This window comes from Manacus candei, unplaced genomic scaffold (assembly GCF_025592945.1).
Source record: "Manacus candei isolate 608988 ecotype Guabito, Panama unplaced genomic scaffold, ASM2559294v1 h1tg000034l, whole genome shotgun sequence".
In the NCBI taxonomy this organism is placed as follows: domain Eukaryota; kingdom Metazoa; phylum Chordata; class Aves; order Passeriformes; family Pipridae; genus Manacus; species Manacus candei.
This window is the reverse complement of record NW_026138082.1, coordinates 7264001-7284604: the sequence shown is the minus strand read 5'-3', so window position 1 is coordinate 7284604 and position 20604 is coordinate 7264001. Positions and strand designations below refer to the sequence as shown.

Genomic DNA, 20604 nt, shown 5'->3' with positions numbered 1-20604 from the left:
TTTCATGTGAAGATATCTATTTTGATATGAAAATGCTTGTAAATGGTATTTCAAAATAGCAGATTCCCCCCTTCTGAAAAAAGGATCACAAACTAGATGAAGAACAAAAAAGAATGTTGTGCTTACTTTAGACCTTGCAAGCTGACAAGGTAGTGTATTAATTGCAAGCTGCTTGCAAGGCAGTGTTTCTTCTTTTTAAGAAGAAAACAAGTATATACATTAATGTAGTACTTGGTTTCCCTCACAGCTCATTGAGTTACCTTCAAAGCTAGAACAGCCCTTGAAGATAATTTCAGTTTCATAAATTGCATTCTTAGAGTTTCACCTTCTGTGTTATGTGTATTTATGCATATGAATGTATGCAGATATATGCAAATGACTGCAATGTTCAAACTTTCTATAGTTGTTCAACTGTATATAATGGGAAAACAAAGTAAAATAATGCTTAGACTGTAGTTTATAACTTAAGTGGGCAAAGAAATTATTTATGAAAGTCTTAATATTCATAATGACCCTATTCATTAGGGGTTATGTATAAGTGAAATATTAAGTAGAGAACTTGTGGTTTCTGTCATTTCTTTGGGATGAAAAGTTTCATTTTATGAAAAACAAAGTCTTTTTTCAAACTGAAGATACAAATAAAACAAAAAAATGCATTGAGTTCAATCACAAATTTGTTTTGAATGACATCTGAATGACCAGGCTGCAATAGTTGAAAAGGTGGTAACTACGGGTATATATTTCAAAAGACTGATATACAGGTATGTCATTTCAAAAGACTGCTTGGGAAAAAAAGTCTAAAGAACAGTGGCAATTAACCATGTACCCACTCATAGGGTCTGAATAATTATAACTTTTGTGAATGTTTATTTATTCTGCCTGTTAAGGCTAAAATTTGATGCACTTTGATTCTGGCATCCAAGTCTGTGTGTGAATTCATTTTTGTCATCAAGAAACTATTTCTGTCATGAGAGAAAGCTGCTGGCAGATTCCAGTGAGCCCAAAGCTGAGGCTAATGTCATGGGCTCCTCCTTTCTTCTGTTTGTAATCAGTTGCCTTGCTTTGCTGTTTTTCTCAGCTGAATCCTCACCCATACTTGCAGCAAGTTTGCAACCTGTTTAAGCAACTTGCAATGCAGTTTAAGCAAGAATAGGTCACATCAGTAGTGAGTTCTTTTTACCTGGGCTAGAGTTATACATAACCATGACTTAAGAAAATCCTTGGAAGAGTCATATAATGTTTCCCCTTTCAATGTGAGCCGAATGAGACCAATGAAAAATTATTCAGAAAACAAAGATGTTTCTTCCAAATCAGTTTCTTGTCATGAAGAGGATCTGCATAAGGCTCAGTTTTTATTTAAAATGCCCTGTTGTATTTGAGGATTGTTCCAAGCCAGTATTTTAACTTGGCGTGAATTTTTTGGTACATCTTAGTGATATGCTGTTAAGTCTGACATGCATAGCTCGATTGCTTTGCACAGTAACCATTTTCAGACTTGGGCTTTATTAGTTGCTGCCCAAAGTTGCAAGATAATTACCAATACTGGCTATCTGCTGCTGAAATTGATAAATTTTCCAGGTGACAGGCTACATGATAGTTTAAAATTTCAGCCTTGAATCTGTGATACTGTTATCTTGGTTCAACCAAATGTAATAAATCTAACTAATTTAACTAAACCAGTAAATGAAGTTGTGCAGATACTTTTATTGCAGTTTAAATGAGGCATTTTTCAATTTAGCATAAATTGAAATCTGTATAAGCTAAACTGAAACAAACTGCTTTTAAACTGAGTTATACATACACAATGGAGTTTAACTAATTCACTTTATGAAAAAGCTTAAGTTAATAAACCACAAATCTCTTGTGTGAACAAAACTTTATTCTTGCTGTACAAAACTGATAAAGGATTGTTAAATGCGGTTTCCATGTCTTCGTAGAAAAGCGTAAAAGAGGTCATATTTGACACATAGTAAGCAGGGTGCATATGTACTTTGCTGAAATATATCAGATAAAAAGCAAAGGTATGAAATAAAAATTTGATTTGGTTACAATACAATAGTAAGTCTAAACACTAAAAAAAAATTGTGTAAGAAATATAAATAAATCAGCTCTCTGAAAAGCAAGTTCTCTTACAGAGAGAGGTAAGAATAAAATGAAAAAATATCTTGGATCAGTTGATAGATTCTTCACTGCAATGAAAATTGTGGAACTGCAAATGATTTATTATATTATCTAATTATATACCTTCTAGTATACTACTAAAATGTGATTTCTTTCATACACAAACCAGAATACAGGCCAATAAAATTTTTAAGAAAAACACTTAAGATAAACTGTTAATAATCTTCAAACGTGTGCCTCGCTACTATCAAACTTCTGACTAAAGAGAGACTTTGGCACATACTTATGGACCTCTTCCAAATGGGGCTCTGCACCATTATTATCTTTAACTATATAAGTACAGGTTCTCCTGTGTTATAGTGGAGTATGACTGAGAAAAAAAATTGCTTTTGACTTCAGAATAACACAGTACCTTGGAAATATTTCTATTACAGCAACCTGAGGCCTCTGTGGATGAGAGGGGTTTGTAGTAGTATAGCTCTGCTGCAAAAAAAGAACATGTTCTACTGATGTAAATACCATGGATACATCATATTTATAGGGAAGTTGTATTGAAGATCACTTTCATCAGGCTTTGATATTTTTTTTTACATCTGACTTCACTGAACTCTTCCCCAGCAAAAAGCAGATACATTTATTCTAGGCTGCTCAACAGCACTCTCACATGTGCCAAATGGAGTGAGGTAGATGTCCTCACTGTGACATCAGAAAAGAGTAAAGGAAGAAGAGACACTTCACAAAAAATCACAAACACGTCATGTCTGGAGCCATGGAGTGGTTCAGGGCACAATTTCTTCTCAACTTAGATTTATCTTGAAGCCTTCACTTGAGCAGCCCTGTCCTTGATATTGTCTTGCTGAACAATCCAGATCTTCTGGAGCTAAAGCATACTGTTTACACGATAAAAGTATGGAAGAGAAAGTGATGGGCAACTTTGCAGCAAGGTGAGTCTCTCCTTCTGAAACAGAAGCCTACCCTTGAAGAAGCATGGAGTTGGGTATAGGACCAGGGCAGTTAAAGGGAGGACTGTGACTATATGTTAAGATTGCCCTGTAAGACTGTATCAAACAATAGGGAGAAAAAGGTCTAGAAGCCATAGGTAAGATCATAAAGAAATTTTGGCTGATTAGTGATAAGAAAATAGAAAAAAAGGTCAAGATCCATCCTAAGTAGGTACTGTGTTTTTGTAGCAGAAGGCTGACATGGAATATCTAACTCTTTTTTAACTGTGTGTTTTATTCAGGACAAAATGTTGCCAGAATTCAGTTATTTAAAAATAAATAAGCAGCAGCTTGAATGCAGATAAAGGTACCCAACTCAATTAGGAAGGATTTTTTTTTCTCCAAATCTGAAAGCAAGCATTATCCTCCTTTGATAGAAAAACACAGCTGTGCAGTGCTGAGATACTAATGCATTCTGCATTCAGCAGATTGTAGGGAAAACAGACATTCTTATTTTGGATACAATTCAAACTTTCGGCAGTGTTTTCCAGCTTTGGAGGTCATTTGCCTGACTTCATTACAATGCACACACAATGTTCATACCTTGTTATATGCCAAGTGAGTATAAGTAAGTATTTGCATATTATTGCTCTGCAGCTTATTGACAGGCATTTCGTTTCAGAATTTTAAATATTTAGTGACCAGGTGCTTAACTGCTGAATAAAAATAATCATGTCTGTTTCTTATGAGGGAAAAATCCAACCAATCCAGTAAGACATTCTCAGTACCCAACCAGTGAAGTGTGTAAAAAATGTAGTGAGCTAAATTCTGTTCTCATTTAAAACAGCATAAATGTGCAATTATTCCTCTGAAGCAAAACGTACACCACTAGACATAATTGATTTTAATTAAAATTAGAATGTAGGCCCTAGGAATCAGAATGTTAGTGATATTTTGTGTGAAAACACAAATACAGTGGATGGAATCATTAGTCATGGAAAGAATAAAGGAAAGAGAAGAGAAAGCATACTCTAAGCCTCTTCTCCATGCTTGTCCTAATCTTTTCCCAATTATTCACATTTCATATTTGTTTATAAAAATTTTTTTTTCAGTGGGTTTTGTTTGTTTACTTGTTTTTAATTAGTGGGTGACTGTTAGACTCTTTAGCGTACCTGAATGAAAACTGATTGATTTTCGAAGTCATAAAGTATCTTCTACTTCCTTGATTCAGTAACTTTCATTATTTCACCATGGAATGACTATTAAGAAGAATGTAATGGCATCATAAAAAAGACAGATGCTGCCCTGGGTTATGTCAGCTAAGGTATTTCCACTAGAAACAGGGAGATATTGAAGCTTTTTTAGAAGGCATGGCTGAATTTTCATACAAAATACAGGCTATAGTCCTAGAATTTACATCGAAGAACCAAGTATTCAAAAATAAAACATGTAAACAGAAGCTTTTGGACAGCTTGCAAGAACTGAATACAAGAGTTCAAATAGTTCAGTTGAATAAAGAAAAATATGTAGAAAAGAGGGCAAGAGGATGGTGTTATTTTCCTAATATCTCTTCCTGCCTTTGTGAATTAGTGTATTAGAAACCTAAACTGTAGAAAGCTATTCCATGCTACCAGCCATCCTTGTCACTTTATGTGTACTGTGAAATAAATGGCTGAAATAAGTGGCCTCAAGTGTGTACACAGTAATTGAGTTTTCCATTGATTATGTATTTGTACAGTGACATAATTATGTTTTGTATTTTGTCCTCTTTTGTTTGGTTTCCTACTTAACTTATTAGAAAATAATTCGAATTTTCTGTTTGCTGTTCTATTGTTGTTGATGATTTTAGGTCTGCAATCATTCCAAAATCTCTTTTCTGACTGGTAATATCTAATTCAGGATCCATCAGTGAATTGATATAATTAGAGACCCTTTTTTTCTGTATGTGCTTTACTTTGCAGCAGTTAGTACTGAATTTCATTTACATATTATTTATTCAGATATCTCACTGGTTCTCATCTTGGTATGTAGCCTACATCTATGTTATTAGACCTAAAAGAATTCAGACAGGGACAGAATCTCTGGCTCAAGTCTGTATTCTTGCATTCGTTAGCCAGGTCCCTGAAACATTTTTGTCCTCTGCCATCAAATCATTGCTGAGACAATTGACAAGCACCATTTTGGCCTTCAGAACAGGGCTGTCAATAGGCTTTTAAAATGCAACTGTGGGGTAGGAAATATGTAGTAAGCAAGTTTAGTTTCCGTATGGTGACTGTGTACTTAGCTTTACAATTAAAAGAGCTTTTATTATACCAAAAAAAATTTTCTACTAAAGTCTGCTAGTTTTGTCCTATCTTCATATAGACATAATAGACCAATTGCTTAGCAGCAATTGTTATCGTGCCCTCACTCAGATTTGCTTTTATGTTGCTGAAAATTTTGAGCCATTTCCTCATATTTTCATTACTGCAGCTCTTCATCTCTGCTCTGTTATGAACATCTCTGCCAGCCCAGAACTTTTTGGGGAACTTGTGCTGAAAACAACTGTTTGAAATGCTCCAGTTGAGTGATTGCCAGGGCTGGGATAAGAAAAGCCTTGCTTTGCATATCTTACAGAAGATTTTGCTTTTTATATGGTATTTGTTATTTCTACAGCTGTGTGAGGAACATCTTTTCTATTGGCCTCATGGTTCTGAGAATTCCCGCAAAACTAACATATGTTTTGTTTGCTTCCTTTAAATTTAAAAGATTTTAAAGAGATTTTCTGGGTGCCAAGACTATCATTTATTTTAAGCAATCTGGACTATCTTATCAGATCTTACAATGTATAGGGATTCCTTCTTTATTCATGGACTTTGAAAGAGAATGATTGATGAATGGAATTACTCCATCAGAAGTAATGATTAAAGGTTCAGCTTTTAATACTTGCTCTAGATTATGGAGTCATTTGTTTTACTATTTTAACTTAAAGCACTGAACTCATAAATGTTACATTAGGCAAGTGTAATGTCTTCAAACTAGAAGAGTATTCTGTTAGGTCAGACAACAGCTAAAAGTTTGAAAAAATTCTGGTGCTGTGGGCTGGTTTATGATTTTTTTGCATCATGATGCCTTATTTTGGGCTTATTTTTCAGCAAAATAAAAAGCACATTTTGGTCTGAAAGACTTCTAGACATTTTCTTTCCTTTTGTCTAAATCATTGAGGCAGAGAGGAGAGTGTGTGCATATAGGAGAAACTGAGTTCTTTGTAAAATAAGCAACCTCTCTATGAATTGGTAGCCTAAATCTATGACCCCTAATGTTCTCCTGTATCTTCCAAATATAAGTAAGTAGATATTTTGTTATTATAAAAATATTTTTTTCTACAGTGTTTTGATCTTTCTTTTCTTCATGTGATGTCCTCCTGCTTGAAAAAATTACATGTGTTTAAATCTTCCTCTGTTGAGAAGCAGTGATCTGGTTTGATATACAGGCTCTAGCTAATATAGATAGGAATGCCAGTTGTTTCTTGTTGGTCTATTTACATCTGTTTTGATTTTCTTTTATGATCAGTATCACAGTTAGAACTCTAAGTGTTCTATGTTTTTACATACCTGCAGTGCCAAAACAGATCATTTTAACACATTTAATAATTTTTTTAATTTAAAATTAATCTTAATGTGACAGCCAGCTAACAGGTTATGCTTTGTTTAACAGCAAAAGAAATCTAAAACAGTCCAGCTATAAGCAATTAAAATAGATTTTAAGATAAGCTTGATAAAGGATCCATAAGAAAGGCTATAAAGCTATTGAGCAGTAAGATTCCATAACTGAATACACAATGAGAATTATTATTTTCAAATTTTTTTTCTGAGTTTCCTGTAGATAGTAGTTGCTTTTATAAATTTTACTTGTGCAATTTTCTTTTTTTTTCAAATACACAGTAATACATTCTAAAAATAGATGCTACTGGTTTCATCTTCATACATCCTCTTTTCCATATATTAAGAAATTTATCATGTGTGTACTTTTACATACATCATAGAGAGAGCAGCTCACTGGCCAAAGGCAGTTTATTTGAACTTCCATGAAGTTTTCTGCCTCTTCTAATCATTCAGAAATTCAAATTAAAAATCTGCCTAAAGCTTCCTTCTCACCTTTTAAACCTAAAAATCCAGGATCCCAGCATTCATTAGCCTCACTGGGGAATAGTAGGTGCCCTTTTAAACTAAAACTGTTAGTATGCAGTGTCGTAAATATCAGATGGTCAAAAGCATCTTTCCCTGCTAAGCTTTTATCTGGTCTTAATTAAAATAACTGTTTCTGTATATTCTATTACAGTATCTTAAATACCGTAAGCTATCCCATGATACCATCTTCCAGCAGTTATGTTAAAGGGGCTTAGAATATTGTCATGTGGCAACAGATGCTGTTCTTACATGTCAGGCTTAACTTGAGTCCTGCTTTGAGATGTTTGAAGTTTGATTGCCAGAAACCACTCATGAGCACAGAATATTAGATTATTGATTTGAAAAAAACAGAAATAGATTTTCACACAAGCTGTTTTTCTACTTCCCTCTCTACAAGGGAAAAATATGAAGGAAAATAGGTATGCCTGGGCCTCACTTTAACTTCTGATAATTCATTTGCCTTGTTGTGCTATTATTTATGTCTATTCAATTACCAAAATAAAGAGGATACCCAAGTTAAGTTATGCTTTATTTTTATTTTATTAACTCCAGCTTTGGTCTCTTGTTCCCTTTTTCTTGCTTAGTGCCATTACAGGCATTTCATTTATGAGTACTATCAACAGTTATGAAAGAGCAATAGAAATGATTGAGGGTCTGGAAGGGACTGATTTATGAGGAAAGGAGAAGAACTAAATATGGAGTGCCTGTCTAAATAATGATTCATGAATGGCATGCTAAATATCTGTAAGTGTTTTAAGGAGGTAAATGAGAGAGGAATCAGGTAGGGTGGTTCAAAGTGAATTAAGCAGGAGTAACTGAATTGAAGCAAAGGAAGGATTTAGACACATTTTCCTGTACAGCCATATTTTTCTTACAGTAAAACTGCGTGCAATAAGAAACAATCTCCCAGAGGTGCTTAAAGCAGTGTTGCCACTTGACTGGATCAAGTGCACCATCAGGATGCGTTAAAAAAACAATCTTTGAATCAGTAATAGCAATAAGAGTTGTTTTTGTATGTGTATCACAGAGTGTTCTGCAGCCAGTATTTAACACTTCACGACACGTTTTGTGTCAGGTGATGAGTGTTAGTGAGCAAAATCAGTGTAGACACAGATGTTTACAAATTATGACAAAAGTAATAATCTTAAATCCTTTAGTTTTAATCACAAAATTGAGAAGAAAGAAACACTTTGCCTAGCAGACTAGTTACAGTGCTCAGACCCTGGTTCTGTCCTCTCCTTTATTTATAGATATTTGACACTATGTCTGTTATCTCCTAGAGGAAGACCCAGTAACACGTGTATAGAGCTAATGACTATGAAGTTTTTGAGGTGCATTATTCCTATTTTTAACTAGCTAAGCTATTGTTCTTTGTGGAAAATTCTTTTGCATAAACTACAGAAAGGCACCGAGAGTGATTCTGTGGCATAACAACCCTGGCAGTCCTTTTGAAGTTGGACAATATGTTTCCCTGAGCAGAGCAGGGAGGGAAACTTCCAAAACCTTGAGACTAATCTGATAGTGGTCATTCTGGTCATATTACATGAATGTCCTGAGATTGTGTAAAAGGAACCAAGAGAACTAAAAAGTTTCATTCCTTCCCAGCAACACCTTATTTTCTGGCTTGCACATAAAATTGTACTCAGTTTGATCTGTAATTTTTTTTTTAAGTTTGTCAGTTCAGCTCCTAAAAAAAAATAATCTGACTGACAACTGCCAATCATATGGAAAAATGCTGCCATTCATTGTAAGTCCCAAATATCCATCCACCTGCAAAACTGGAAGACTTAGAAACTTTCACAGCACTAAGATTAGGGAGAGAAAGCCAACCACCAACTATCTCACAAGAATAAGAGTGAGACAAGCAGGAGAGGAGAACTTTGAATCCTGAGAAGTTTCTTTCCTCTTTTTAGAAGATCCAGTGTGTTATTACAAGGATTAATGACTGTGTTTCCCCTGCTCTGACATTTTATAACCTTATTTCCCTATTAGAACAGCCTGCTGGATTGGTAATGTACAAAAAATGTAGTTCTGTTTCAACTCCTTCATAAGATGCACTTCTCAGGAGGTGAGGAAATGGTACAAGGTGGGATCTCCGTAAAAGGATATGGAAGATAATTGGAGAATCACAGGGTGGCTAAGGTTGAAAAAGATACCCTTCAGATATTTATATACCTCACTAAGATCTTCCTGAGCCTTCTCTTTGCTAGGCTGAACAGTCACAGCTTTCTCAGCCTCTCCTGATACGAGAGCCCACTCTTGATCACGTTTGTGGCCCTTCTCTGGAATCTGTCCAATATGTCCACATTTACCTTGTACAGAGAAACTGAAACAGACTCCACACTCCAGGAGTGGCCTCAGCAGTGCTAAGCAGAGGGGATGGATCATTTCCCTCAACCTGGCAATGCTCTTCCTAATGCAGCCTAATACTGTTACTTCCTAATACTCTTAGCTGTCTTTGTCATAAGGATGTACTGGTGGCTCATATACAGCTTAAAGTCCACCATCTTTTCTTAAAAGATCTGTTCCAGATAGCCATCCTCCAGTATATATACTGATGCCTGGAGTTATTCTTCCCCAGATGCAGGACTTTACATTTAGTTTGTTTAACTATGAAGAGGTCAGAGTAATGAGGCTAATTTTTAAAGGACGTATATTTTTTTCTATAATTCCTTTTTATGGACATCTCCTCAGTTTGCACTTTAAGTTTGGTCCTACACTATTAACAAGAAAGTTCTCTTTTCACAATAGGCCTGCTAACATATACCCATTCAAATTTTGGCATGGATCCTGTCAATCTGATCTGGAAAAGACCCAGTCAAGATCTGTGAGTCAGTCAAGAATCACTACATTTGGTGTAACTTTAATTTCTAGATCTTTAATTTCTTCAGGGAAAGCTGATATCAGAAGGTCTTTTGATTCTTAGCATGTAAAGACTATTAACTTTCTTTATGACTGCTAATTTTGTGTCTTGCAGAAAAGACTCTCCATTAGCTTTCATATTTTTCTTCTTTACATCATGCTTCTTGCAAGAACTAGAGGAATTGTTATTACCATAATAAATTATCCTTACACTATCCATGAAACAAGCTTGAGGAGCAGGGGTTTTTTTATCATCCAATCCTGAATCCTAAAAGCTATTTTGGAATTGCATGGGTTTATGTACTAGTGTTAATTACAGAACAAAGTAATGTATTAATACTTTCTTTCTAGAATACAGCAGTAGGTGTAGAGGTTGCACCATATAATATCTATGTTCATAGATAAGTATGACTAATGGATTGTACATCAAAAAGAAGGCACTATGCAGGAGTCACAGAAACCATAGTATTATATTTAGATTAAAAATTAGACGAGAAATAGCAGACCCCTAAAATTTAATGAGCCCATTTGGTTAAAAAAATGTATTCTCAGTTTGTGTCAAGCTACAGACCAGTGCTATGTGTGCTTGGTTCATTTTTCCTCCTTTTAAATTCTTTTAAACAACCACATGCAATGGAGCTATAGATTACCATAACATTAGTCCATATCCTTCATGAGGTAATATGAGGTGTCTGCAGTTTTTGTTTTGTCATCATGTTGCCTGCGTATTATAGAAATAATTGTGGTGAAAATAAACATCTCTATTACAGACAGCCTTATTGGTGAATAATCCTCACTGTATCATTGTAGGTGATAGAGACAACCTAAAAAAGAAAACAACAATGCTTCAAAGGTGGCCAAGTCCAGATACTCAAATACAAACTGGTATTCTTTTAGATTTACCTTTCAAAAAGGTCAAGAGTCAGCAAATGTGCATAACTGTTTCTTTCTGCATGGAAACTAATGAATAATATAGGAATTGCTGTCATAGCTTCCTCTCAAATGACAGTCTTGTCCAGCTTCTGAGCCACTCCTGGAAAAGGAAATACAGCTTCCAGTAACCTAAGGTTACAAATATCAGAGCAGGTTACAAATATAAGCAGAGTACAAATATAATTACTGTTCTTTGGGGATATGAGGGATTTTTTTTCTTTTCCTTCTGGAGTAGTATAGCTTCTGAAGAAAAGATGTTTCAGATTAGTTGCATCTTTTTCGTGCTGTCCCTTATACATAGCTGGAAGTATTTCTTTCAACTTTCCTTTTTTTTTTTGTTCCTTTTTTTTTTTCCCCAAAAGTTGGACTGCCAATAAATGAATATAAGTTTTTTCCTGTAAACTGCAGTGACATCTTCTTTCAGCTTGGTTTGTCCCAGTCTCTAATGTGCAGGAAAAGCAACTACTGCAAAATCCTGACATTTTGAACTATTAGTGGAATTTTGTGAATGAAGAGGAGATCTAGGTTTATTCAAGAACATGCCTGCTGAACCACAAATAATCCAATATAAAAGAAAAGTGTCTCTAAATGTTAATGTCATCATTCTTTTTTACATTCCATAGACTTGAAAACTGTCATATAAGAATCCTTTACCATACAAAGATAAAGATATTTCAACACAGGTTTTGAAGTAATAATTGGGAATCTTTTTCCACTTGTCCATTTTTTCTTTTTTTTTGTTTTTCTGAGATCTCTTTCATCTGTTAATAGCTTAACCATACAGACAGGACAACATAACTTAATTATCCTAATATTTCAGTTGCAAGTTATATTCTTTACTGCTTCAGTCGTGGAGATAGCAGCTAGTCCTGAGTAAGTTGACATTGTTGGCTATTACCTAACACTACAGAGTTGGAAAAACTGCTTTAAAAACCAACAAGCAAGCTAAGCAAAACAAATAACCCATAGAAAAAAAAGAGGAAGAGGGGTTTTTTTTCTAAAAAGGTTTTCTATTTAGGCCATTAATTACCTCCCGAAATAAATCTTAAGAAGTCACCTTCATGATGTTTACTATCCTTGACATTGGACATGCAAAACCACCAGGTTAATTTGAAGATTTCTGTTTAGGATGCTCAGTATTTTGCTCAGTATACTAGATACACAGAATCTGATTTTATCATGTAGCAGAATATGAAATGGATTAACATTAAACAAAGTATTTTGCTGATACTTATCTTATTGAAGAAGAGGACTTTGGAACTGATGCCAGCATGTTTGGTAATTAATTGTGGTGGTCAAAAAACACAGTGATGTCAAAGACTCAACTTCTTTATAATTCTGGTGTCTTTTTATCTCCCACAGAGATAATGACTGGGTTGCTAGGAAACTTACTTAAGTTTAATAAAGGGTAATAAAGGTATCTCTTCTATGGAAATGATGCATGAGCGAAAAGCTGAGTTACTTTAGAAGCTACTTACCCTAAAATGCCTTTATTTTTGTTTACAATGAGTGGACAGGTGCACCTGTCTCTTCACAGAAACATTTTAATGTATTCTGATGTGTTAGAATGTATTAATGTACCTTAATCAAACTCCAAAGTGGATACTTCCCTGAGACTTGATGGGATTATTTCATTACCCATTACCAGAAATGTACGAGTGTTCAAACTGTATCAGTGAAAGAACCAAGGGACCTTAACTGTGTTGCCTGAGTCTGTCTCTATCAAAGTAATTCTGCAAATCTAACATCATGTAAGCAGAAAGCTGGAGAGGGAGAGAGTTATTCTTTGGTTTTGTCCTTTAAGGAGAGACTTAGTTCTGTCCCTTTGCCTGAAGACTAGACTGCCTTTGTGTGGTTTTTGGTGCTGTCGCTTCACCTCTCCAGCCTTTCCCCTACAGCTGAAAAATAGACAGCTTCAAAAAGGTTCTTGTGCTTTCCCCCTCTGAAACACTGTAAAGCCAAGGATCATTCAGACAACTCCAGGGGCAGGAGCCTTACCTAGGTGATGGAGTCTCTTAGATTCTACCCCCATTCTACCCCTAACACGGGGTTTGGAAAGAGTTTCCATTTAAGGATGAACCTATATGGAGGCAGTGAAGACACTGATATCCCTCTTTTCATACTCTAGGGACATTTCCCACCAGGCCACAACTTTACTCTGATTCATACCTGTTACCTGGAAATTTAGGCAGACACAGGCAGGGTGAAAATCTGACTTGGTACTATTTTTCTTAAAAGATTCTATAGAAATATTCTGTGTCTTTGCTGAATGCTGTTGTTTTTATCCTTTTTCAATTGTATTAAAATTCGCTGTAAGCTTTCTCTTCTCAAAGTAACCATGGTAGCATAATTACCTTACCTGCTATTTCCTTCTTCCCCTCTTTTCAATATTTTTTTCTAGGAGATCATAAGTATATATGAAAATAACCCCCCACTTTAAAATAATATTAGGAGACTTTGCTGACATTTTTACCCTCACAGTTTTATGATCACTGAGAGCAGATTTGCTTTTGGCAAAGGAAGTGTGACAACTATCACTTACACTCTGTAGGACACTTTAGCATTGTTGAGATCATAGAAAAAAACATCAAAAACTGATGTCTGATGCTCTTCAGTAGAACAATTTATATCTATTTCTTGCTGTCAAAATAATAATAAGTTTAAAATAACAAGTCAAAGAGAAAATGAAAACAGATCTTATGGACTTCAACCGATTTGCAGATTCCTCACAGGCAGCATCTGAAATCATAGATATTCAGAATACTGAATATGGGTTCTAAGTTAGCTTGTGAGTATAATTTTTTAGTTTTAAATATCATCTCAGAGGGAAAATTATTTCTTTAAACATCAGTTGGAAGTACTCACTTTACTTATCAAACAGAGATATCCTAGAGACTCTGGAAATTCCTCTGTAGAACTCAAATCACTTGCTTCTTTCTGGTTTGGTTTGTGTGTGTGTGTGTGTGTTTGTGTGTGTATGTGCTGTCTTTAAACATATGCTTTAGTCAAGAATAATTCCTTATAGAAAAAAATATTTATATTTGGAACAAGATTAATCTAAAACAGTGGTAGGGAAGAAGTATCCTAGTCATTAGGCATCCCAAATATAAGATTTAAACAGTTTAACCTGTAGTGTGAACAGCATTTTCATATTATGACAGCAATTGCAGAACTGAGATTTGATTAAGAAAATGAATGTAGCTGTCCTGACTATAAGAGAAAAAAATGAAAAAGTGAGAGGGGAAGACTCATGAAATATTGGGAGATCAAACTGGGTAAAATCCGAAAGGTCCTCTGAAAAATAAACAGTTTATATCACTCCACCTGTCTGCATATAATGCATTCTATAATATTATTCAGATTTTATGGTATAGGAATGTAACAGTTCTAAATGTAAAACCAATAATCAATATTGTAAATGTGATTATTGTTCACTGATTATAATAAAAATAACTTGTGAATTTATTCAATTCTGCATCAGTGAGTTTGAAAGAAGGAAAAAAATCAAAGGATTGTTTGAGAGATCTGAACTAAGAAACAGTGATCCTTCATGAGACTGAATGAATTTGTTTTGAACTCAAAAAACCCAGAAAATTGGTTTCTTTGGATTCCACAAGATCAAATGTGCCACTGGCTGAAATTTTTTATGGTGATGAGCAAAAATTGATGAGTCTGATGATCCTGCAAAAGAGACACACATCTCATTGTCTTTATTGAAATATGATCACAATGTTAATTAATGTTTCTTCTCTAGAGCTTTCAGCAACATTTTAACATCTCCTATAATTTAATACACCTGTATTCAATAGTAATTTTTATTCACTTCCTGCATCCAGAAATTTGCAGAGATCAATCTGTGCTGTATGACATAAAAAACAACTAGAAGGCAAAAGTTTCAACTTGATCAAAAAGTTAAAATTTCCTTTTATGTTAATAAAATTGCCTTCAATTGAACAAAATCAACATTAAAATAGTGTCTTGAAGGCTTGCATTTGCAGATTTGCTAACAAATCTGGCAGGCAGAAAAAAAACCTAGGCAGCAATAAAGAACCGAGGCTTAGGTCTCTGAAGGTTGTGATGATCTAAAACATGTATTGAGCAACAGAACTACTAATTATGGCTATAAACAAAATAATTATTATTCCGCTTTATCTGACCACAAAAGTATCATCAGCCACATTACTGTGTGACTCTGCATGTGTTCAGAACTGCTGTTGTTTGAGGATCCTGTTTCCCACCTAAAATCCATGATTTGTATGCCTGTATTCTCTAAAGAGACTAATCTCTAACCTAATATAATTGGAATACTTTACTTTTGGCAGTCTAGAGTCTAGATTACTTGTATAGAAAGTAGGTCATCTGGATTCACTTCTTTCCTTCCTGTAACAGCATGCAAAACCAAAAAGAGTCTCCCAACTCCTAGAGAGATGCCTTAGTCAACAAGCTAAGAGTAAAAATCTCTCCACCATTTTGAAGGAGAGATTCTGCAGTGAATAACTCAAAAGAGGGACTATACTAAGAAAGGAGCGCAAATCTGCAGTCTTCCAATTGGTGCATTCATTTTATAAGAAAAATATACTAATTCTGTTCTGCTTGTGCATTTTGTGTTTCAAAACCACTGGCTAAAATGTTGAATAGCATCTTTTAGAGAACATATCCAAACCTTGATCTCTTTTCTTCTGATGTTCATCTTATTACTGTATTTCCTAAAGTCCTGAGGATCCATATTATTTCCTGTAGTGATACAACTTCAGAAACATAGAAGGAATGTATCTCTAGCATGAATAGCAAATAGTATAACACTTGATGCTTTTCATAGAAATGCAAATTTAAGGTTGGACTCCGCCTCATTTTTACATTCAAGACCTGACAGAAGGAGTTGGATATCAAAGAGGAAGAAATACTTGACGTAGGAGTGAATATAAGATTGGCATAAGGTGTTTTCTTTATATACAGCCTTTTTTTTACTTATAGCTTATCTATCTTGTTCACTGTGTGAGATTTTTAGGTTGCAGTTCTAGGAGTTAGTCCAATAAGTCCAAATTTCATTTAGGACCAACATGTTTAAAATTCAAATTTTCCAACACCCAACTTGTAGTCAGTCAAGTTCTTCATTAGAGCAGATGTTTAATCAGGCATGACATCTGATCTAAAAATCCACACTGTGATCCATACAGTTAGCTGTTCTCACTACTATAATACCCCATTGCAGAACTCTCTGTCCAGGTTTCCTAGGACAGAATCTGTAAATCCAGGGGTAGTAAAATGAGATCCATGCTAATTTGGTACTAGCATTCCACTACTCACAAGTGCAGCCCAGTAGGAGATTTTCAGAGCAAAGCTGTTGGTGCTGAGGACCTGACTTGTGCACTATGCAGGGTTCAGAGTCAGACCTTGTGGATTTAATGCCTGCAGCAGTGGGAAATCATTGGAAGGTTCCTAGAGTGTATCTGGTTTATTTTTCCCAAAAGGATTTTCGGACCTCTCTGCAGCATGAACAGAGGTCAAAAGTAAGGTGACCTGCAGTCCCATCCCAAAATAAACCCGTAAATTAGTCTCACCCTTGTGATATGAAAAACCTGGGAAATTAATGGATTTCAAATTGAAGTCTAAAAGGATTCTTGGATCTTGAGTATGTGACATGAAATCATGTAGCTTTAGAAATGCCCTGATGTGTCTGGTTACCCCTTGTGGGCCAGGCAGCTCTGACACCTCTGCAGCAGCAGTTTCACATTAGGCAGCACAAGCCAGGCTGGATCAGAGAAACCCTAAGATCCCCTCTACAAGACCTTTAGTTTAATATTATGGCATCAGAATTTAGGCACCTTTTATACAAGGGGGTCTTGTGTGCCCTGTTATGCAACTGTGCTGTGGAGCACATTATGGTTGGAGCAAGTCTTTTCATCCAAAAGCAGATACTTGGTCATTTGAATCATTCCTTAGGCCCCATTGACTGCAACAGAGCCTTCTAGGCTCATATAATGGGAATGTAGATACTTATCACACAAGGAGACACCTGACATGAGACATGGAGTTAGGCATCTTAATCTTGCACTGTATTTGTTTCTTGGAATTAGAATTCGGCCATGCTGAATTTCCCAAAGAGCTTTATAAGCATCAGCAGAGTATTCTTGTTCAAATCATTCACATTATGATTATTCAGATCAGTGTGAACCTTTATAAATTGAGCCTTTATGAGGGAGTAGATTTTGAAAGGGCAAATAACTCAGCAAGAGAATGTCAGTGTCTCAGAATAGACTCAAAAAGCTGCCCTCCCTTCGCAGTAAACTGTATTACTTAACAATGCATGTTATCTGTAAAATGGCAGGTTTTTCATTTACAACATGAATTTATTTTTGGTTTTTGAATAAATATGCTTATTGTATAAATTTAGGATTTTCAGTTCTAGAGGATTTCAGTAAGATAGTAAATTTTATAAATTATCAATTTGCAAGGAAATATTGCAGCCCATGAATAATTCTCCCTCTGTTTGGCTGCTGTTATTCATTACTCTCTTTCAGAAGAGCAATAACTCATTTCTCCATGTGCTTGAGGGATGGATTTTTCCACTTCTTATGCACAGGCACAGACACTGCCTCACAGCTGAGGGACTGAGGTCATCTTGCTATACTTAAATCACTTCTGTTAGCTTTACAGCTCTTGTATTACTCCATCCCCTTCCTTTTACTTCCTTCTACATCACTCATCATGGAAACAGAAGGGCAAGATCTCCCTCTTTACAGAAACATGAGTCCCTCTGCAAGAGGCAAAGTAAAAATTTAAAGCTATACACAGGAAAGGGGGGAAAGGCTGAAAGATGGTATGCAAGGACGTCTATATTTTAAGAATGAACTTCACTGTAGGAGAGTTGAACATCAGCATAAGTGTACCCAGCCCTCTGAGCAGCAAGACGGGGATGGGGAGCAGAATGAAGCTCCCATAATCCAAGGGGAAATGGTCAGTGACCTGCTACACCACTTAGACATAAGTCTATGGGGATGGATAGGATTCATCCAAGGGTACTGAGGGATCTAGCAGAAGTGCTCACCGAACCACGTGCAATCATTTACCAGCAGTCCTGGCTAACCCAGGAGGTTCCAGTTGATAGGAACTTAGCAATTGTGATGCCCATCTACAGGGTCTACATCTACAGAAGGATTGGAAGAAGGATCTAAGGAAATACAGGTCTGTCATTCTGACCTCAGTGCCAGGAAAGTTCGTGGAACAGATCATCCAAAGTGCCATTTTCTGGACAAACAAGGGATCAGGCACAGCCAGCATGGGTTTGTGAAAGACAGGTCCTGTTTGACTGACCTGATCTCACTCTATGACAAGGTTACCTTTCCAGTGGATGAGGGACAGGCTGTGGATATTGTCTAGCTGGACTTTAGCAAAGACTTTGACACCGTTTCCCACAACATTCTCATGGAGAAACTGGCTACTGGTGACTTGATTGAGTGCACTGTTTGCTCTGTAAGAAATGGCTGGACAGCTGGGCCAAGAGAGTGTTGGTGAATGAAGTTACATCCAGCTGGCAGTTGGTAACCACTGGTGTTCCCCAGGACTCACTATTGGAGTCAATTCTACTTAATATATTTACTGATGATCTGGACCAGGGGATCAAGCGTTGCCTGAGTCAGTTTGCGGAAGACACCAAGTTGGACAGGTGTTGATCTGCTGGAGAGCAGGAAGGTTCTACTGAGGGATCTGGGCCTGTTTAATCAATAGGCCAAGGCCAATTGTATGAGGTTCAACAAGGTCAAGTGACAGGTGCTGCATTTGGGTTACAACAAGCCCATGAAGCACTACAGGCTTGGGGAAGAGTGGCTGGAAAGCTGCCTGATCATAAAGGACTTGGTGATGTTGGTTGACAACAGCAGCAGTTGGTTGAACATGAGCCAGGAGTATGCCCAGGTGGCCAAGAAGGCTAATGGCATCCTGGTTTGTGTCAGTAATAGTTGGACAACAGGATAGGGACAGCGATTATCCCTCTGTACTTGGCACTGGTGAGACCACACCATGAGTCTTGTGGTTTTGGGTTCCTCACTACAAGAAAGACATTGAAGTGCTGGAGCATGTCAGAGAAGGGCAACAGAGCTGGTGAAGGTCTGGACGACAGGCATTAGGAGGAGCAGCTGCGGGAGCTGGGATTGTTTGTCCTGGAGAAAAGGAGGCTTTGGGGAGACTTTATCACTCCCTACAACTAGTGTAGGGAGGTTGTAGTGAGATGGAGGTTGGTCTTTTCTCATAAGTAACAAAAGATGGGACAAGAGGAAATGGCCTTACGTTGTGCTGGGGAGGTTTAAATAAGATATTAGGAAAAAATTCTTTATGGAAAGAGTGGTTAAGCATTGGAACAGGGAAGTGGTTGAGTCACCATCCCTGCAGGTATTTAAAATGTAGAGGTTGCAGTTAGGGACAAGGTTTAGTAGTGGACTTGGCAGTGCTGTGTTAATTTTTAGACTTGATCTTAGAGGTCTTTTCCAACCTAAATGATTCTCTGATTCTCCGATTATTTAAAGGCTGACCGCCAAATGAAGGTGTTTCTTATAATGTCACTGATATGGAAGTGTAGCATTTGAAAGACAAAATGTTTCAGAAACAGAAAAAGGAAATGTTTTGGAGAAGATGAAAGTGATAAATTGGGTAAAATGCTGAAAGTGTTTTGGAAAGAAGGTAGACGAGTCAAAATACAGATGGTGGTATCTGAATAGGAGAAAATAAACCCCAAAACACTCATACAGCTTTTTTGAGAAACATGCATCAATATGTCCCTAACAGTAACATTCATAAAGAGTGAGCTGTATATGTATAGGATGGGAGAGAAAGAAGAGGATGTGTCTTTGTATGTGTGACTGTGACTGTGTTTTAGATTAATTTTCTTATATGGCTAAATTACCCTTTCTTTCTTCTTGGAGAACTTTCTTCTTGGAGAACCAAGTTTGGCTCTCATAGTGAAAAAAAAAACCAAAACCAAAAACCCAAATCCTTAGGAATTTAAAATATTTAAACCAGGAAATAAAAAATTTTGAAGAATAAATTTTACCTGAACTTAAACAAAGGCTGAATGTCTTTCAAATGCATTAGCTTCCCTCAAACCTTGAAATAGTGCTGTGATCTAATACTCAGAAATCACTTCTAATTTGTATGAAAAAAATGTATTAGTAGAATGAGAAGAACTCATTGCAGTCCTGCTGGGATATTTGTATTTTTAACACAAAGAGTAATGTTGCAACTGAAAAGTGGACTTGTCATTTTTTTCTCTACTGTTTTTTTATATATTATGCAAACCATGACCTACAGCAGGTCACTGAATGGGATTTAAAGAGAAAGGGCCTTCCCTACTTTCCATTCCTGATGATCCAGACTTTGATTTCTAGCAAATTTAAAACAAAAAGTTTCTTCTTGAGATAAGTTTATGTTAAAATTGTTTTCATAACTGAAATTCATAAATAAAATTTAGTATAGCCAACTAATTTGGTATTTTTCATTAATTCATATAAATTTCTTGAAAACTGCATTTCATAGTCCAGACATATTAAAAGCTGGGTCAAAATTAGCAAATGGTTTTCATCAAG

The 20604-nt window shown here is 36.0% G+C and overlaps 1 protein-coding gene across 2 annotated transcripts in view; it reads left to right on the top strand.

The window, feature by feature from the left end:
- The window catches only part of NKAIN2 (sodium/potassium transporting ATPase interacting 2), a 542008-nt gene that overhangs the window by 350864 nt on the left and 170540 nt on the right, over nt 1-20604 (top strand). The gene's annotated exons all lie outside the window — the stretch shown is intronic.